This window comes from Dendrobates tinctorius, unplaced genomic scaffold, assembly GCF_039654945.1.
Source record: "Dendrobates tinctorius isolate UK_male_01 unplaced genomic scaffold, ASM3965494v1 ptg000077l, whole genome shotgun sequence".
NCBI classification, from domain to species: Eukaryota; Metazoa; Chordata; class Amphibia; order Anura; family Dendrobatidae; genus Dendrobates; species Dendrobates tinctorius.
The window spans coordinates 3631070-3649168 of record NW_027361745.1 but is presented as its reverse complement, the minus strand read 5'-3'; positions in this window follow the sequence as shown (position 1 = coordinate 3649168).

The window sequence follows — 18099 nt, the reverse complement described above, 5'->3', positions numbered from 1 at the left end:
GAGCCAAACTAGCTCTTAAAGGGCCAACGCGCCAAAGTGATTGTTAAAGGGCCAGCGCACCCAAATGAGTCTTAAAGGGTCGACACACCAAATCGGAGACTGAGCCACCCCGGCCTCCAAATCGGAGGCTGAGCCACCCCGGCCTCCAAATCGGAGGCTGATCGACCCCGGCCTCCAAATCGGAGGCTGAGCCACCCCGGCCTCCAAATCGGAGGCTGAGCCACCCCGGCCTCCAAATCGGAGGCTGAGCCACCCCGGCCTCCAAATCGGAGGCTGAGCCACCCCGGCCTCCAAATCGGAGGCTGAGCCACCCCGGCCTCCAAATCGGAGGCTCATCGACCCCGGCCTCCAAATCGGAAGCTCATCGACCCCTGCCTCCAAATCGGAGGCTCTTTGACCTCGGCCTCCAAATCGGAAGCTCAACGACCCCGGCCTCCAAATTTGAGGCTGAGCGACCCCAGCCTCCAAATCTTACCCAGAGTGGCCCCACCCACCAAATCAGACCCAGAGAGGCCCTGCCCACCAAATCGGACCCTGAGGGGCCCCACCCACCAAATCGGACCCTGTGGGGCCCCACCCACCAAATCGGACCCTGAGAGGCCCCGCCCACCAAATTGGACCCAGAGTGGTCCCGCCCACCAAATTGGACCCAGAGTGGTCCCGCCCACCAAATTGGACCCAGTGGGGCTCCGCCCACAAAATGAGACCCAGAGGGGCCCCTGCCACAAAATCAGACCCTGAGGGGCCGCGGCCACAAAATCAGACCCTGATGGGCCCCAGTCACAAAATTGTACCCTGATAGGCCCCGGCCACAAAATCGGACCCTGAGGGGCCCCAACCACAAAATCGGACCCTGAGGGGACTCAACCACAAAATCGGACTCTGAGAGGCCCCGCCCACCAAATTGGACCAAGAGTGGTCCCGCCCACCAAATTGGACCCAGAGGGGCCCCACCCACAAAATCAGACCCAGAGAGGCCCCTGCCACAAAATCGGACCCTGAGGGGCCACGGCCACAAAATCAGACCCTGAGGGGCCGCGGCCACAAAACCGGACCCTGAGAGGCCCCAACCACAAAATCGGACCCTGAGGGGACCCAACCACAAAATCGGACCCTGAGGGGCCCTGCCCACCAAATTGGACCCTGAGGGGCCCCGCCCACCAAATCGGACCCTGAGAGGCCCCACCCACAAAATCAGACCCTGACGGGCCCCGGCCACAAAATCGGACCCTGAGGGGCCCCACCCACAAAATCGGACCCTGAGGGGCCCCACCCACAAAATCAGGCCCTGAGGGGCCCCACCCACAAAATCAGACCCTGAGGCCAAAGTGGCCCCTGAGAGGCACCCACAGTTAAATCGTATCCTGAGTTGAAAGTCTTGCAGGGGCAGCAGGCAAGTCTCTCTTAAAGGGGCAGCCCGGGCACCATTTCAAACCACTATCTGTACTTCCTTCAGGAAATACACATCTAGTTATAGTGGTTTGAAAAAACCACTATATTGTAATCCGAACGCTGCTAACTTATTCTTCTTCTTATTATTATTATTATTAAGTTGATTTCCGCAATTAATGCGGCCCGAACCGCTACACGCACAGACTCCGTTGAGGTGTCGTTTCGAAGCCAGAGTCCATGAGAGGTGTGCTAAGTATTTTTCGTGTCGATCGGATTTGTAGTTTTTGCGCAATTTGCGTTTGAAAATTTTTTTTCCCGTCATTGGAATGCACTGTCTCCAATGCTTTTCAATGGGTAATGGCAAAACGTGCCCTGAGGCGATTGAAATGACAGTTGAGCTCATTGATATGCGCAGGCAGACCCAGTTACTATGCCAACGCCTGCGAACTTCACTTGAACCCCAGCACAGAGCCTCTGCCACATAATATCAGCTCTTAAAGTGAAACCCACAGCACAAATGCAAATCTAGCTTCATCACATGACACATGCCCCTGAGAGAGAATGTGTGCGCCAAAGTGGATTTAAAAGAAGCCCAGTCAGCCAAACTAGCTCTTAAAGGGCCAATGCGCCAAAGTGATTGTTAAAGGGCCAGCGCACCCAAATGAGTCTTAAAGGGCCAACACACCAAATCGGAGGCTGATCCACCCCGGCCTCCAAATCGGAGGCTGAGCCACCCCGGCCTCCAAATCGGAGGCTGAGCCACCCCGGCCTCCAAATCGGAGGCTGAGCCACCCCGGCCTCCAAATCGGAGGCTGAGCCACCCCGGCCTCCAAATCGGAGGCTGATCCACCCCGGCCTCCAAATCGGAGGCTGATCGACCCAGGCCTTCAAATCGGATTCTGATCCACCCCGGCCTCCAAATAAGAGGCTGAGCCACCCCGGCCTCCAAATCGGAGGCTGAGCCACCCCGGCCTCCAAATCGGAGGCTGAGCCACCCCGGCCTCCAAATCGGAGGCTGAGCCACCCCGGCCTCCAAATCGGAGGCTGAGCCACCCCGGCCTCCAAATCGGAGGCTGAGCCACCCCGGCCTCCAAATCGGAGGCTCATCGACCCCGGCCTCCAAATCGGAAGCTCATCGACCCCGGCCTCCAAATTGGAGGCTGAGCGACCCCAGCCTCCAAATCTTACCCAGAGTGGCCCCGCCCACCAAATCGGACCCTATGGGGTCCCGCCCACCAAATCGGACCCTGAGAGGCCCCGCCCACCAAATCGGACCCAGAGTGGTCCCGCCCAACAAATTGGACCCAGAGTGGTCCCGCCCACCAAATTGGACCCAGAGGGGCTCCGCCCACCAAATCAGACCCAGAGGGGCCCCTGCCACAAAATCAGACCCAGAGGGGCCCCGGCCACAAAATCGGACCCTGAGGGGCCCCAACCACAAAATCGGACCCTGAGGGGACCCAACCACAAAATCGGACCCTGAGAGGCCCCGCCCACCAAATTGGACCCAGAGTGGTCCCGCCCACCAAATTGGACCCAGAGGGGCCCCACCCACAAAATCGGACCCAGAGGGGCCCCTGCCACAAAATCGGACCCTGAGGGGCCACGGCCACAAAATCAGACCCTGAGGGGCCGCGGCCACAAAATCGGACCCTGAGGGGCCCCAACCACAAAATCGGACCCTGAGGGGACCCAACCACAAAATCGGACCCTGAGGGGCCCCTGACACAAAATCGGACCCTGAGGGGCCCCTGACACAAAATCGGACCCTGAGGGGCCCCAGCCACAAAATCGGACCCTGAGGGGCCCAACCCACAAAATCGGACCCTGAGGGGCCCTGCCCACCAAATTGGACTCTGAGGGGCCCCGCCCACCAAATCGGACCCTGAGAGGTCCCACCCACAAAATCGGACCCTGACGGGCCCCGGCCACAAAATCGGATCCTGAGGGGCCCCACCTGCAAAATTGGACCCTGAGGGGTTCCGGCCACAAAAATCGGATCCTGATTGGCCCCGGCCACAAAATCGGACCCTGAGGGGCCCCAGCCACAAAATCGGACCTTGAGGGGCCCCACCCACCAAATCAGACCCTGAGGGGCCCCGGCCACCAAAAAGGACCCTGAGGGGCCCCGGCCACCAAATCGGACCCTGAGGGGCCCCGGCCACCAAATCGGACTCTGAGTGGCCCCGGCCACAAAATCGGACCCTGAGGGGCCCCACCCACAAAATCGGACCCTGAGGGGCCCCACCCACAAAATCAGGCCCTGAGGGGCCCCACCCACAAAATCAGACCATGAGGCCAAAGTGGCCCCTGAGAGGCACCCACAGTTAAATCGTATCCTGAGTTGAAAGTCTTGCAGGGGCAGCAGGCAAGTCTCTTAAAGGGGCAGCCCGGGCACCATTTCAAACCACTATCTGTTCTTCCTTCAGGAAATACACATCTAGTTATTATTATTAAGTTGATTTCCGCAATTAATGCGGCCCGAACCGCTACACGCACAGACTCCGTTGAGGTGTCGTTTCGAAGCCAGCGTCCATGAGAGGTGTGCTAAGTATTTTTTGTGTAGATCGGATTTGTAGTTTTTGCGCAATTTGCGTTTGAAAATTTTTTTTCCCGTCATTGGAATGAACTGTCTCATTGCATTTGAATGGGGACATTTTGCCATAGACAAAACGTGCCCTGAGGCGATTGAAATGGCAGTTGAGCTCATTGATATGCGCAGGCAGACCCAGTTACTATGCCAACGCCTATGAACGTCACATGACCTCTCCAAGACAGAGCTTCTGCCACATAATATCAGCTCTTAAAGCAAAACCCACAGCACAAATGCAAATCTAGCTTCAACGGTTTCTAAAGCCCTAGGCTGTTGTCAAATCCTGAACTCACACTCCCCCCTGCCATCTTGTGGTCATTCATGGTACTGCACTTCGTCTACACTGTTCAGCTGTTTCCCTTCTATCATAACTGACAATTCCGTCCATCCGTCAGGTCACCTTCCCTACACCTTCATCAGGCATAAACTGAGAAGAGATGGCAACACTTATATAGGAATTATACAAGGACATGAGAGATGCCTGAAAGATAGGCCAAGGAAATCAAATTAAGGTTTTTGTATACATGTAGATGAGGTGGAAGTGTTCTATTAGAGATCTGAAGACCTTCTTGTAGAGGTCTGAACTGGAAGTGTTCTGTCAGATATCAGGAGACCTTCTTGTGGAGTGTGAACTGAGTCATGAATCCAGGTGTCAAATTGAGTCCTATTGTTAGAGATTGAAACATATGTATAAATTTGAACTCCCATATTTTCCTTTCTCTGTCACTATTGAAATGACCTTTCAAAATTAGGACTTTTAGATCTGCCATACTGTGTCCAGATCTAGAGAAGTGTAATACTACAGCTGTGTCCAGCTCAGTTTTTATCATATGCCTATGCAGATTCATCCTTGTTTGAAGTTTTTGTTTAGTTTCTCCTATGTATGTCCCTGCATTGCACCTTGTACATTGTATCATGTACATGACATTGGATGGCCCCTTTGTTCACCTGATCTGAACCCCATAGAGGACAAGTGGTCCCTCATAAAAAAGTGAAATCTACAGGGAGTGAAAACAGTACACTTCTCGGAACAGTGTGAGGGAGGCTGTGGCAGCTGCGGCATGCAATGCTGATCGTAAACACATCAAGCAACTGACAGAATCTATGGATGGAAGGAAGGTGAGTGTCATCGTAAAGAAAGGTGGCTATGTTGGTCCCTTTTTTTTTGGTTTGGAATGTCAGAAATGTTTATTTCTACATTTTGTGTTGTTATATTGGTTTACATGGTGAAAATAAACAAGTGAGATGGGTATATATTTGGCTTTTATTAAGTTGCCTAATAATTCTGCAGAGTAATAGTTATCTCCACAAACAGATATTCTCCGAAGATTGTCAAATAGAAAAAAAACCCCACTCCAACTTCCAAAAATATTAAGATTTGATATTTATGAGTCTTTTCGGTTGATTGAGAACATATTTGTTGTTCAATAATAATAAGAATCCTCTCAAATACAACTTGCCTAATAATAATTATACAAACAGTGTATAATGCTCCATATATAATGGACCCCGTATATGATGCTCTAGTGTATGATGGGCCCCATTTATAATGCTCCAGTGTATAATGGACCCCGTATATGATGCTCTAGTGTATGATGGGCCCCATTTATAATGCTCCAATGTATAATGGACCCCGTATATGATGCTCTAGTGTATGATGGGCCCCATTTATAATGCTCCAGTGTATGATGGACCCCATTTATAATGCGCAGGTGTATGATCGGCCCCATTAATAATGCCCCAGCATATGATGGGCCCATATAATGCTCCATATATAATGGTCCCCATATGATGCTCCAGTGTATAGAATCATAGAATCGTAGAGTTGGAAGGGACCTCCTGGGCCATCTGGTCCAACTCCCTGCTCAAAGCAGGATTCGCTAAATCATCCCAGTCAGATATCTGTTCAGCCTCTGTTTGAAGACTTCCATTGAAGGAGAACTCACCACTTCTCGTGGCAGCTTGTTCCACTCATTGATCACTCTAACTGTCAAAAAGCTTTTTCTAATATCTAATCTGTGTCTCCTCCCATTCAGTTTCATCCCATTGCTTCTAGTCTTTCCTTGTGCAAATGAGAATAAAGTTGATCCTTCTACAATGTGACAGCCGTTTAGATATTTGTAGACAGCTATTAAGTCTCCTCTCAGTCTTCTCTTTTGCAAACTAAACAATCCCAAATCCTGCAACCTTTCCTCTTAAGACAGAGTTTGCAGACCGGTCACCATTCTGGTCGCTCTTTTCTGAACTTGCTCCAGTTTGTTGATGTCTTTTTTAAAATGTGGTGCCCAAAACTGGACACAATATTCCAGATGAGGTCTGACGAAAGAGGAGTAGAGGGAAATAATGACTTCACGTTATCTAGACTGTATGCTTCTGTTAATACATCCTAGAATTGCATTTGCCTTTTTTGCTGCTGCATCACACTGTTGACTCATATTCAGTCTGTGATCTATTAGTATACCCAAGTCTTTTTCACATGTGCTGTTGCTTAGCCCTATTCCTCCCATTCTATATATGCTTTTTTCATTTTTATTGCCCAGATGTAGTACTTTGCATTTTTCCCTGTTAAAAACCATTCTGTTAGTTGCTGCCCACTTCTCCAGTTTATTTATCTTTTTGAATAATGTATAATGGGCCCTATCTATGAAAGGCTTCAAAGGCGGGCTACTAAAATGATAAATGGAGTTGGTTCACTACAATACCCAGAAAGGTTATCAAAATTAGGTCTATTTACTCTAGAAAAGAGAAGTCTTAGGGGAGACCTAATATATATGTACAAGTATATCAGAGGGCAATACAGAGATCTCTCCAATGAACTGTTTGTACCAAGGACTGTGACAAGAACAAGGGGGGAATTCACTTCGTTTGGAGGAAAGACAATTTCTGCACCAGCATAGAAGAGGGTTCTTCACGGTAAGAGCAGTGAGGCTCTGGAATTCTCATCCTGAGGAAGTGGTGATGGCCAACTCACTGAATGAATGTTAGAAAGGAATGGATCTTTCTTGTGAGTAACAGTATAGAAGGTTACGAATAACATAATATTATAGGTAGATGGTTGACCCAGCTTAGGGGAAGGAATTTTTTTCCCCTATGGAGAAAATTGGCTCCTACTCTGTGGGTTTTTTGCCTTCCCCAGGAACAACAATGCAGAACAGCTGCACTAAAAATAGGCTGAACTAGATGGACATAAGGTCTTCCTTCAGCCTTCAAAACTATGTATGTATGTTACAATGTATGATGTTCAAGTGTATGAAGGGCCCCATATATAGTTCTCCATTGCATAATGCTTCCCATATATTGCTCCAAACATTATAAAAAATGAAATACCTCTCCTCGCAGGGCACTGCTCCACTCTAGACTCCTCAGAGTCACCATATTAAAGCTCTCTGCACTTGGACTCTTCAGGCAGAGGGCGTACAGACGTGACGTCAGCGCGCTCTCTGACCTCAATGTCACTGTCAGGAAACACGGAAGAGGTCACAGTTGTGGAGCAGGGAGAGGTAAATATTGCAAGTGCTGTTGCCCTGAGCAAGCAGGGGGGGCCCACTCGTGAGCGATGGCAGTGGCACAGGGCCCCTCATAGCATGATGGTGTCTGTGACAGCGAGTGTGCCCCCTCACTGTCAACGACACCGGCATACTGTGAGGGGCCCTGTGCCAGTGCCATCGCTCACAATTTGTCCCCCCACCTACTCAGGGCCCCGGCACTTGCCGGGTGCGCCAGGTGCTGATGCCGGCCCTGGGGGGGTACAGCCCAGTTAGGGAGGTGGAAAAAATGGCATATGTTGAGGTGTAGGTTGGAGGTTCAGCAGCTGTAACAGGAGGAATTGCAGAAGTCTGAGGAAGAGGAGGACAAAGCGAGCCATTTTGCTGGCAACCTATGTGTCATCAGGGGAAGGTGGTACAAGATCCTTTGAAACCCAGGCAAAGTTCATTTTAATGAAGGTGAGTTCACCAACATTTTGGGTCGACAGCCGGGTCCTTCTTTCTGTCAAGATTGATCCAGCAGCACTGAAGACTCTTTCAGATAGCACACTATCAGCAGGGCAAGCGAGCTCCTGTAAGGCATATTGTGCCAATTCAGGCCAGGGGTCCAATTTAGAGGCCCAGTAGTCAAAGGGGAATGAACTGTGAGGGAGAACATCGATAGGGGAGGAGAGGTAATTTTGAAAAATAGTTGACAACTGCTGTCTCCTGTCTGTTGCAATCGATTCAGTATTAACAGTCATGTGAGCGGTCCTCAAGAAATCAGTCCACAACATGGTCTGGAAACTCCTGCCTCCAACGCCAGTTCAGCTGTGTGCACCATTAACAGCTCTTCCATTTGGCGCAGTACGGCTCGTAGTACAACCTACACCGCTGCTGTGTGCTGGGAATGCCTCTAACAAACGGTTTACCAGAGTTGCTTGTTTGTTTGCCAATATTCGCTCTAGGTTCTCCTGTGGCATGATGTTCTGTAATTTGCCTTTATAGCGTGGATCGAGGATGCTGGCCAACCAGTAGTCGTCATCCTTCATAATTTTGACAATGCGGGGGTCCTTTTTTAGGATCCGCAAGAGATAATCACACATATGGGCCAATGTTCAAGTTGTCAATGATGCACTGACAGTGGTGGGTGGAGGAGCACTTTCTGCCAAATCCACATCCCTCCAGTCATGCACAAACCCTGTACCTGACCTTGGCAAGTCAACATTTTCTCTTGCCCCCGAGAAGCTTCCTCCTCCCCAAAATAATTATCCCCCTCATCCTCCTCCTCTTACTCTTCTTCCTCCGCCTCGTCCAGGACAGTTCCCTGGGCAGACAATGGCTGACTGTCATCAAGGCTTCCCTCCTTCTCCTCCTCCTCCTCTTCCTTCTCCGCTGCAGATGCCTGATCCTTAATGTGCATCAAAGTTTGCATGAGCAGACGCATAAGTGGTATGCTTATGATGGCGTTGTCTGCGCTTTCCAGCCATGTGCATTCCTCAAAACACTGAAGGACTTTACTGAGGTCTTTCAGTTTTGACCACTGCACACCAGACAACTCCATGTCTGCCCTCAAACTGTCTGCCCGTGTATCCTCCCACAAATGCATTACAACCTGCCTCTGTTCGCACAGCCTCTCAACCATGTGCATGGCGGAGTTCCACTTTGTTGCAACGTCTATGATTAGGCAGTGCTTGGGGAGGTGGAGCGATCGCTGCAGCCTCTGCATACGACTGGAGTCTATGGGTGAGCGATGGGTGTGCGAGCACAGTCTTCGTACCCTATGGAGCAGGGCTGTTACCTTCGGATAATTATTTAGGAAACACTGCACCACCAGGTTCAAGGTGTGAGCCAGGCAAGGTATGTGTCTGAGTTTTGCAAGGGCTATGGCCATCACAAAATTATGGCCGTTATCACTGACTACTTTGCTTGGCTCAAGATCTAGACTTCCCAGCCATGACTCAGTTTCTCGCTGCAGGTACTCGGCCAGTACCTCCACGGTGTTTCTGTTGTCGCCCAAAGATATCACCTTTAAAACAGCCTGCTGACACTTAGCACTAGCTGTTCGATAGTGGGACACCTCGTGTGCAACACTGGCAGCTGCGGATGGAGTGCTCGTGCGACTGCGCTGTCGACGAGCTTTCGCTTCTGGAGGAGGACAAGGATGGTCGAAAGCCTACAGCCAACTGTTTCCTATACCGTGGGCTAGGCAGCACTGTTCCACTGCCACTGTCTGCTGTGGAGCCTGCATCCACCACATTAACCCAGTGCACAGTGATTGACACGTAACGGCCCTGGCCATGCCTACTGGACCATGCATCTGTTGTGCGGTGCACCTTTCCACTTGCTGATTGTTTGAGTGCATGGACAATGCGGCCTTTCACATGCAGGTGGAAGGCAGGGATGGCTTTTCTAGAAAAGAAGTGCCGACTGGGAAGGTCATAGCGTGGGACAGCGTAGGCCATGAGCTCTCGGAACGCTTCGCTTTCAACCAAAAGGAAGGGAATCATCTCTAATGAGATCAGTTTGGTAATGTAGGTGTTAAAAACCAGTGTAAGTGGTTGAGAGGATGAGTACTTTCTTGTCTGGTAGGGTGAGCTGGACTTGAGAGCTGCATATGGGGGAACTAGCGGTAGACCGGACAGACTGAGAGGGGATTGGTGATGGTGGTGGTGGTGATGGCCTAGATTCAGTCACAAACACATTGTGATTCCCTGACTGCTTTGGCCTTGCGACGACACCTCAACATTTCTTGCTGGTGGTTTGCTTACTGGTGGGCTTACAGTGGGGGAAGCGATGGAGCATTGCTGGCCACCTTCAGTCAGAGCAGGTGCACATGTGCTACCTGAGGTTTTGTAGTCTGTCCATGCTTGCAAGTGCATGGTAATTAAATGTCTAAGCATGCAACTGGTATTCAAATTTCGGAGATTTTTCCCTCAACTAAAGGTCCTTCCGCACTTCTTACAGATAACCTTTGCCTCATCAGTAGGATGTTGGTCAAAAAAGTGCCACACTGCACTCTTCCTACTATGGTATAAATTTTCAGGGCTTGCACGCTGTGCTAATTTGACCGTATGGCCAAGCTGTCCTGCAACTCTTTTTGTTTTTTTAACACATTTTTGGACAGCTACGTGCCTGCCAGATAACCGCTACTGCGATGAGCTATTGCCAGCGGCACCCTCTTCCCCCAATAGATGCCAATCTGGGTCAACATCTGGGTCACCTCCTCTTCAATTTTATCTGCACCTTCCTCTGTGTCACCATGTAAGGTGGTATAGTATGCGGGAAGGGGCACCTGAGTTTCATCAGGGTCAGATTCTGGCTCAGTAGACTGCAAGGGCAATATAGTGCTCTGGGTCAATGAAGCAGCAGAATCATCTAGCAGTGGCTGTGCATCAGTGCACTCCATGTCAGGTTCATCTTGGACTGGGGAATTCAGGATTTGACTTGATAACCCAGGCATGGTATGTGAAAAGAGCTCCATGGAGTAATCTAAAGTGTGGCCTACCACATCCTTCACTTTTGGTGAGGGTGAAGGACAAAAGGAAAGGTGTTGTTCCTGACCAGAAGCCTGCACTGATTTCTCAGTGCTTGCAATTTTTAAAACTTCAGAAGAGGAGGCGATAGAGCTGGAGGCTGTTTCGGCAATGTAAGCCAAACCTGTTCCTGATGCTCCGCCTTTAAAAGTGGTTTACCTACTCCCAGAAAAGGGAGCCATCTAGGCCTCCTTAAGCCAGACAATGACGCAGGCTCAACACCTCCTGCCTTAGGTGCTATTGTGCTTTTGGCACTATCAGCAGATGCTCCACCACCACCACCATCAGTACCAGCTGGCCCCACCTGCCCATGTACGCGGCCTCTTCCACCATACTTCCTCATGTTTGGGAAAATGTACCAGAAATATCAGCAGATATATGGTACTATATGAGGAGCGTACAGCTGTATAAGGTGTAGGGGAAAATTTAAATCTCCGTATATATTTTCTTAGTCGCACACAGACGCTCTCCCAGTATGGCTTTGACCATAATACAAAGAGAAGAAATTCGGTACTGTATTAGAAACCTACAGCTGTATATGGTGTAGGGAAAAATTTAAATCTCCGTATATATTTCCTTAGTCACACACAGACACTCTTCCAGTGTGGATTTGACCGTAATCCAAACAGCAGATATACGGTACTGTATGAGAAACGTACAGCTTTACACGTGTAGAGGAGAATTTAAATCTCTGTATATATTTCTTTAGTCACACACAGACGCTCTTCCAGTATGGATTTGACCGTAATCCAAACAGCAGATATACGGTACTCTATCAGAAACGTACAGCTGTATACGGTGTAGGGGAAAATTTAAATCTCCGTATTTATTTCCGGAGTCACACACAGACGCTCTCCCAGAATGGATTTGACCATGATACAAACAGCAGATATACGGTACTGTATCAGAAACATACAGCTGTATATGATGTAGGGTAAAATTTAAATCTCCATATTTATTTCCGGAGTCACACAGAGTTAGTCAGCATATATTTGTCCATGATACCAGCCAGTACATGGTAGTGTGTTAGGAGCGTACAGCTCTATATGGTGTGGGAAAAAATGAACGCTCGGTAACTGCTGAAAAAAAAAATAAAAGTATGAGTGCTATGTAAAAACCAGTCTGCACAGCAGTGTACACACAGCAATGCAGATATCAGGCAGCCTAATAACCAGCGCTGCTGCACGCAAAAAAAAATCCTCCTCTGTCACTGAACACTAACTGTACAGCTATCAGCACAAGCACAGAATGTTTTTTCTTTCCTGCCTATCTTTTTTCTTGCCTGCCTAACTCTCTCCCTACTGAGAAACAGGGGCAGGAACCTCTCCCTACGCTAAGATCGGCAGAAGTAAAATGGCGGTCGGCGGTCAGGGCTTTTATAGCCACTGTGACGCCACACAAAGCCAGCCAATCACTGCAATGCCCTTCTCTAAGATGGTGGTGGCCACTGCCCATGTCATCGCGTTGCCCACAATGGGCGTCCTTGCTCATTGGCAGAGAAACGGCACCTGAAAGCATTATGGGAAATGCGACTTTGGCGCTCGGGTCGACGAGCGCATGGCCGACTTCACGAGCGAAACCCGACTTTGGCAAAAGTTGGCGATTTTTGAATCTGATGACCTGTTTCGCTCAACTCTACTCACCACACATATAGTAAGTTCCTTAAGGGGTCTACTATCCAAAATGGTGCCATTTGTAGGGGTTCCCACTGTTTAGGCACATCAAGGCCTATCCAAATGTGACATGGTGTCCGATCTCAATTCCAGCCAATTCTGCATTGAAAAAGTCAAACGGCGCTCCTTCCCTTCCAAGTTCTGCTGTGCGCCCAAACAGTGGTTTACACCCACATATGGGCTATCAATGTATTCAGGAGAAATTGGACAACAATTTTTTTTTGTCCATTTTCTCTTTTTACACTTGAGAAAATAAAAAAAATTGGTTCTGAAGGAAAATGTTTGTAAAAGCAAAGTTAAATGTTAATTTTTTCCTTCCACATTGCTTCAGTTCCTGTGAAGCACATAAAGGGTTAATAAACTTCTTGAATGTGGTTTTGAGCACCTTGATGGGTGCAGTTTTTAAAATGTTGTCACTTTTGGGTATTTTCTGTCATATTGACCCCTCAAAGTGACATAAAATGTGAGGTGGTTCCTAAAAAAAATGGTTTTGCAAATTTTGTTGTAAAAATGAGAAATCATTGGTCAAATTTTAACCCTTAAAATTTTCTAACAAAAAAAAATGTTTCCAAAATTGTGCTTATGTAAAGTAGACATGTGGAACATGTTATTTCTGAAGTATTTTGTGTGACATATCTCTCTGATTTAACCCTCCGTCAGGCGCAATATAGATTCTCCTCAGTTCATGCGCAATGTGCCTGACAAGCACAGGTCAGAAAACCACCTATAGTAGCTACATATTTCAATTTCAGGACTATAGAAGTAGTCAGTGACCTTCATAGGAATGTATTAAAAGAGATTACACCAAATCAGATGCAAAAAAAATCATTTATTAACCATAAACTTATTAAAACTAAAAGTACCACTTTTCGGTAGTACCGGCAAATAGGCTCCAGTTATCTTTACTTAACTATTGCTTAAATATAAAATTATGGAAAAAAACTTAAAGGATATTGCACTTAGATGTTACTTAATTATTTTCTACTCATCTTCAGTGGTTTCAATTGCAGCAGAAGCAGCACAGGTACACTTAGAAAAGCAAGGCTGGCAGACGAAAGTTGCATGGGAAAGGCAGATTGATTCTTTACATATTTTGCAGTCATATTTAGAAAGCCTTCTGAAACCAGATACAAATGAGCAGGTAGTACAACTGCGTCTTTTAGAAGGTGGTAGAGTCGGTGTTTGTTCTGGGACGTCCTTGGGACGTCCTTTGTTTTTTTATCTTTGCCCAAATAATAAGCTAGATCTGTGTCTGTTTCCTCTGTATCAGTGTCATCACCATCCTGCTCTGTTCCAGAATCAGTGTTACATTCTGCTACCTCATCTTCAGATGAAATGTCACTAGATTCCTCTAAATCCTCAGTTACTGCTGGTTCTTCCTCATCATCTTCTAACAAAAAAATCTTCATTTCTTCTAAATGAAGGGGTTTAGATAAATCATACTGTTTTCTGGCCATTGCAGCAGAAATTCTGAAGCAAGAGAGAAAGAGTATGTGTTAGGCTGGTTTCACATTAGCGCTTTTGTGCGCAGCGCATCGGGCGCACCAGTGCGCATGCGCACTGCGCACCTATATTTTACATGATGTGCGCATGGTCTTGCGCATATTTGCGCTTTCGTGCGCATGCGTTTTTTTGTCTTTTGCGCCAGGCGCGTCAGACGCAACATGTTGCATTTTTGGTTCCGCCCTGTCTCGTTAAAACAACGCATGCGCACGGAATGCGCACGGAATGCGCAAAAACACCACATTGGAGCCTATGGGAGCGCAATACTTGCGCATGGTCTTGCGTTTTTATGCGCATGCGTTTTTTACATAAACATGACTGAAATTTGGTCTAGACAGTAAAAAAACAAAATTGAACCAAGGTGATAAAATGGTGTGGGCACTGGGATTCCACAATACTTTAAGGATTGCTCACTAGTGGACACACAGCACAAGCTGCACCAATGTAAGTATGAAAAACCTAATGTCTGGCTGAAATTTCAATACATTTCTATGTACTTATGTCTCTTTTTTTTTTTATTGCAGCATGTCTTCATCTGGTGAAGAATATGTCCCCGGGACAGGGCAAGAGGCAGAAGAAGTGAGTACTATGCTTCCGTATGGATTTGAAAAAATAAACACATGTGATTAATTTTTTTGGTTTAATTTTCAGAGCTCATCCTCCATCACGCCACCACCACCGGAGGAACGGCAGGAGCAGCAAGGCCAAGTGCGGGCGGGTAGACGTGATGTAAGTACAGACGGACTGTTTGTTTTTTTTTTTTTACTTATTTTCTAGTCTGGTTTTTTTTTTTTTTTTTTTTTTTTTTTGTATTTTTTAATTTTATTTTTTTTAAATTTTCATGGTTGTTTTTTTCGATGTTTGTTGTTTTTTTTCCATTTATTTCCATTTAAAACAAATAATTTTTTCATGGATTGTTTATCAATATCTAGGGCTCAAAGTGTGTATGTGTGTGTGTGTGTTTGTGTGTGTGTGTGTGTATGTTTGTTTGTTTGGGTATATGGGCACGGGACTATGGGATGGAGGATATATATGATGGGTATATGGGCATGGGATAGAGGATATGTATGATGGTATATGGGCACGGGACTATGGGATGGCGAACATGTATCATGTGTATATGGGCACAGGCATATGAGATGGCGAATATGTATGATGGGTATATGGGCACAGGACTATGGGATGGAGGATATGTATGATGGAATATGGGCACGGGACTATGGGATGGAGGATATATATGATGGGTATATGGGCATGGGATGGAGGATATGTATGATGGTATATGGGCACGGGACTATGGGATGGCGAATATGTATGATGGGTATATGAGCATGGGACTATGGGATGGAGGATGTGTGATGGGTATATGGGCACTGGACTATGGGATGGAGGATATGTATGATGGAATATGGGCACGGGACTATGGGATGGAGGATAATTTTAAATTTATATAACTAACCACAGTTAGTTACTATGCCCGGGCAGCGCCGGGCTCTTCAGCTAGTTATCGATATTTTTTTTTTTTTAAATCTTTCAAAGATTAATGTTTGTCTTTCTTTTCTAGGCTCCACAGCGGGAGGAGGACCTCGCCCTGGACAACGACGAGCTCATCCGTCTAGTCCAGGAGCGAGTCCCGTTGTGGGACACCCGTCACCAACTGCACTCGGACAACGTGGTGATCCGGCGGCTCTGGAACGAGGTGGCCGCATCGCTGATGGATGGCTGGGACAATGCCTCTCCCCGGGTCCGCAAGGATTTTCGTAAGTATTTAAATGCAGTGTGATGCAGCAGTGATCTTGGCCGGGATCACCCAACTGTGTGTGATGCTATTAACTCCATGGAGTTTCTATCATCACACACAGTTGGATGATCACAGCCTCCAGTGCATAGTCTTACTTTTTTTCTTTTTTTTTTTTTTTCCATCACAGTGAACAAAGTCAGAACCCGTTGGCGCTCGATGAAGGACCGCTTCAACAGGGATATCCGTCAGGAGAATAAGGTTCGCAGTGGTGCTGCGGCAAGGACCGGCACGAAGTACCGATACCATCGTGCCTTGGCATTTTTAAGACCGGTCCTTGCCTCCCGAACGTAAGTATTTTCTAGTTGTATTGTGTTTTATTCTGTGCTTTTCTATTCCACAGGAGTTGGCGATTGTTAATTTATGGTAGTAATTTCTTTCTTTTCTTTTCACAGCACCTGGAGCAGCACCCTGCAACCTGGTCCCGAAGCGGTCCTTCATCAAGCTGCCCCGGACCCCTCCCAGCCATCCATCAGCGAGGAAGCACCTTGCAGGTCTGCACCACAGTCATCTGGAGACCAGGAAGCTGGTCGCTCAGGTGTTCCCCTGTCCCAGGTCTCTGCCACTGGTTTTGCGGGCACTTCCCGCCAGCAGCGGCAGAGGACCTTGGACAGGCCTCTCATGCCCGAGTTCGTTGAATTGAGCTCGGTCTTTCAGAGTAGCCTCAAGGCACTCTCCGATAGACTTGAGAGTGGTTTCCTCCTTTTGGACCAACGCTACAAGTCTATCGAGGGTCGCCTTGAGCGCCTGGAAGTCGACCTCGCCAGACCAGCGCATCATTTTTATACCCAAATAGCTCGGGACACGGCGGAACACCTTACCCCTGACCTCCAGTTGACTGTCATGCAGGCCTGCAACAATGCTTTTATGCAGGCTATGCAGCAGAGTAGGATTATGCAGCAGTCAGTGGTGGCATTTCCACCGGTGCCACCACTGACTCGTTTTACAGCATTACCTACTTCTGCTGCATATCACTGCACAGCCACCACACTTCCAAGCCTCGCCGGACACCAATATACCGCCCCAAGTCCGAGTGCAGCTGGACACTTACCCGCCAACACCATGCCAAGCGCTGCTCCTGCCTGGCCCACCACTGCTGCCGCCACCACCACTGGATGGCCCGTCGTCACCACCCCTGCCTTGAGCGCCGCAACCACCACCACCAGCGGGAGGACCACCCCGGTATGGACCGCCACAGCCACCACGCCTGCATGGACCGCCACCACCACCACCACCACCTCGGAGCAGCATCAGCTGGGGGACCCGCATTCAATATTTACGGCCCCTGCCAGGACATCCACCACCTCCAGCATGCCACAGCTGGAACAAGATCCTGGCAGGCGGTCAACAAGTGCCAGGCGGTCCCCCAGCTCCAGCCAGTCCCCAGCCTCCAGGCGTTCCAGAGGCTCAAGGCAGTCCAGAGGCTCAAGGCGGTCCAGAGGCTCAAGGCGGTCCCCGGGGTCTAGCCAGTCCTCAGGCTCAAGCGAGGACAGCAGGAAGACGACGGGCCACCGTCCTAAAAAAACAAAGAGGAGGACTCTTACCCTCCCTCCTCCCTCACCTCCCACTTCACAACTTTCCTTGCCTCAGCTCCCTTCCCCCACTTCTTTGGTTCCTCCTTCCCCTAGAACCCCTTACTCCACCCAAAGCCGTTCCTCATCCCTCCACACCCCCCAGTTTCCAGCAACTAAAAAATAATTTAAATAAATGTTATATTTTTTTTTCAAAATAATGTTTGGTTATTGTGTCTTTCGCCGCCTGCACACACTGCGCCCTACACTATGGTTTGTTTTTCTTTACTTTATACCGGATGGTCAGCCATCCAACTCTGAAAGGGATACTATATTTCTTTTTTTTTTATATATATATATATATATATATATATATATATATATATATATATATATATATAAAACAAAAATGAAATATAGTATCCCTTTCAGAGTTGGATGGCTGACCATCCGGTAGAAAGTAAAGAAAGGGAAACCACCAAAAAAAACAAAAAATTTATATATATATATATATAAAAATAAATATATAAATAAATATATATATATAAATATATAAATATATATATATATATATATATATATTTATATATATATATTTATATATAAATATATATTATATATATATATAT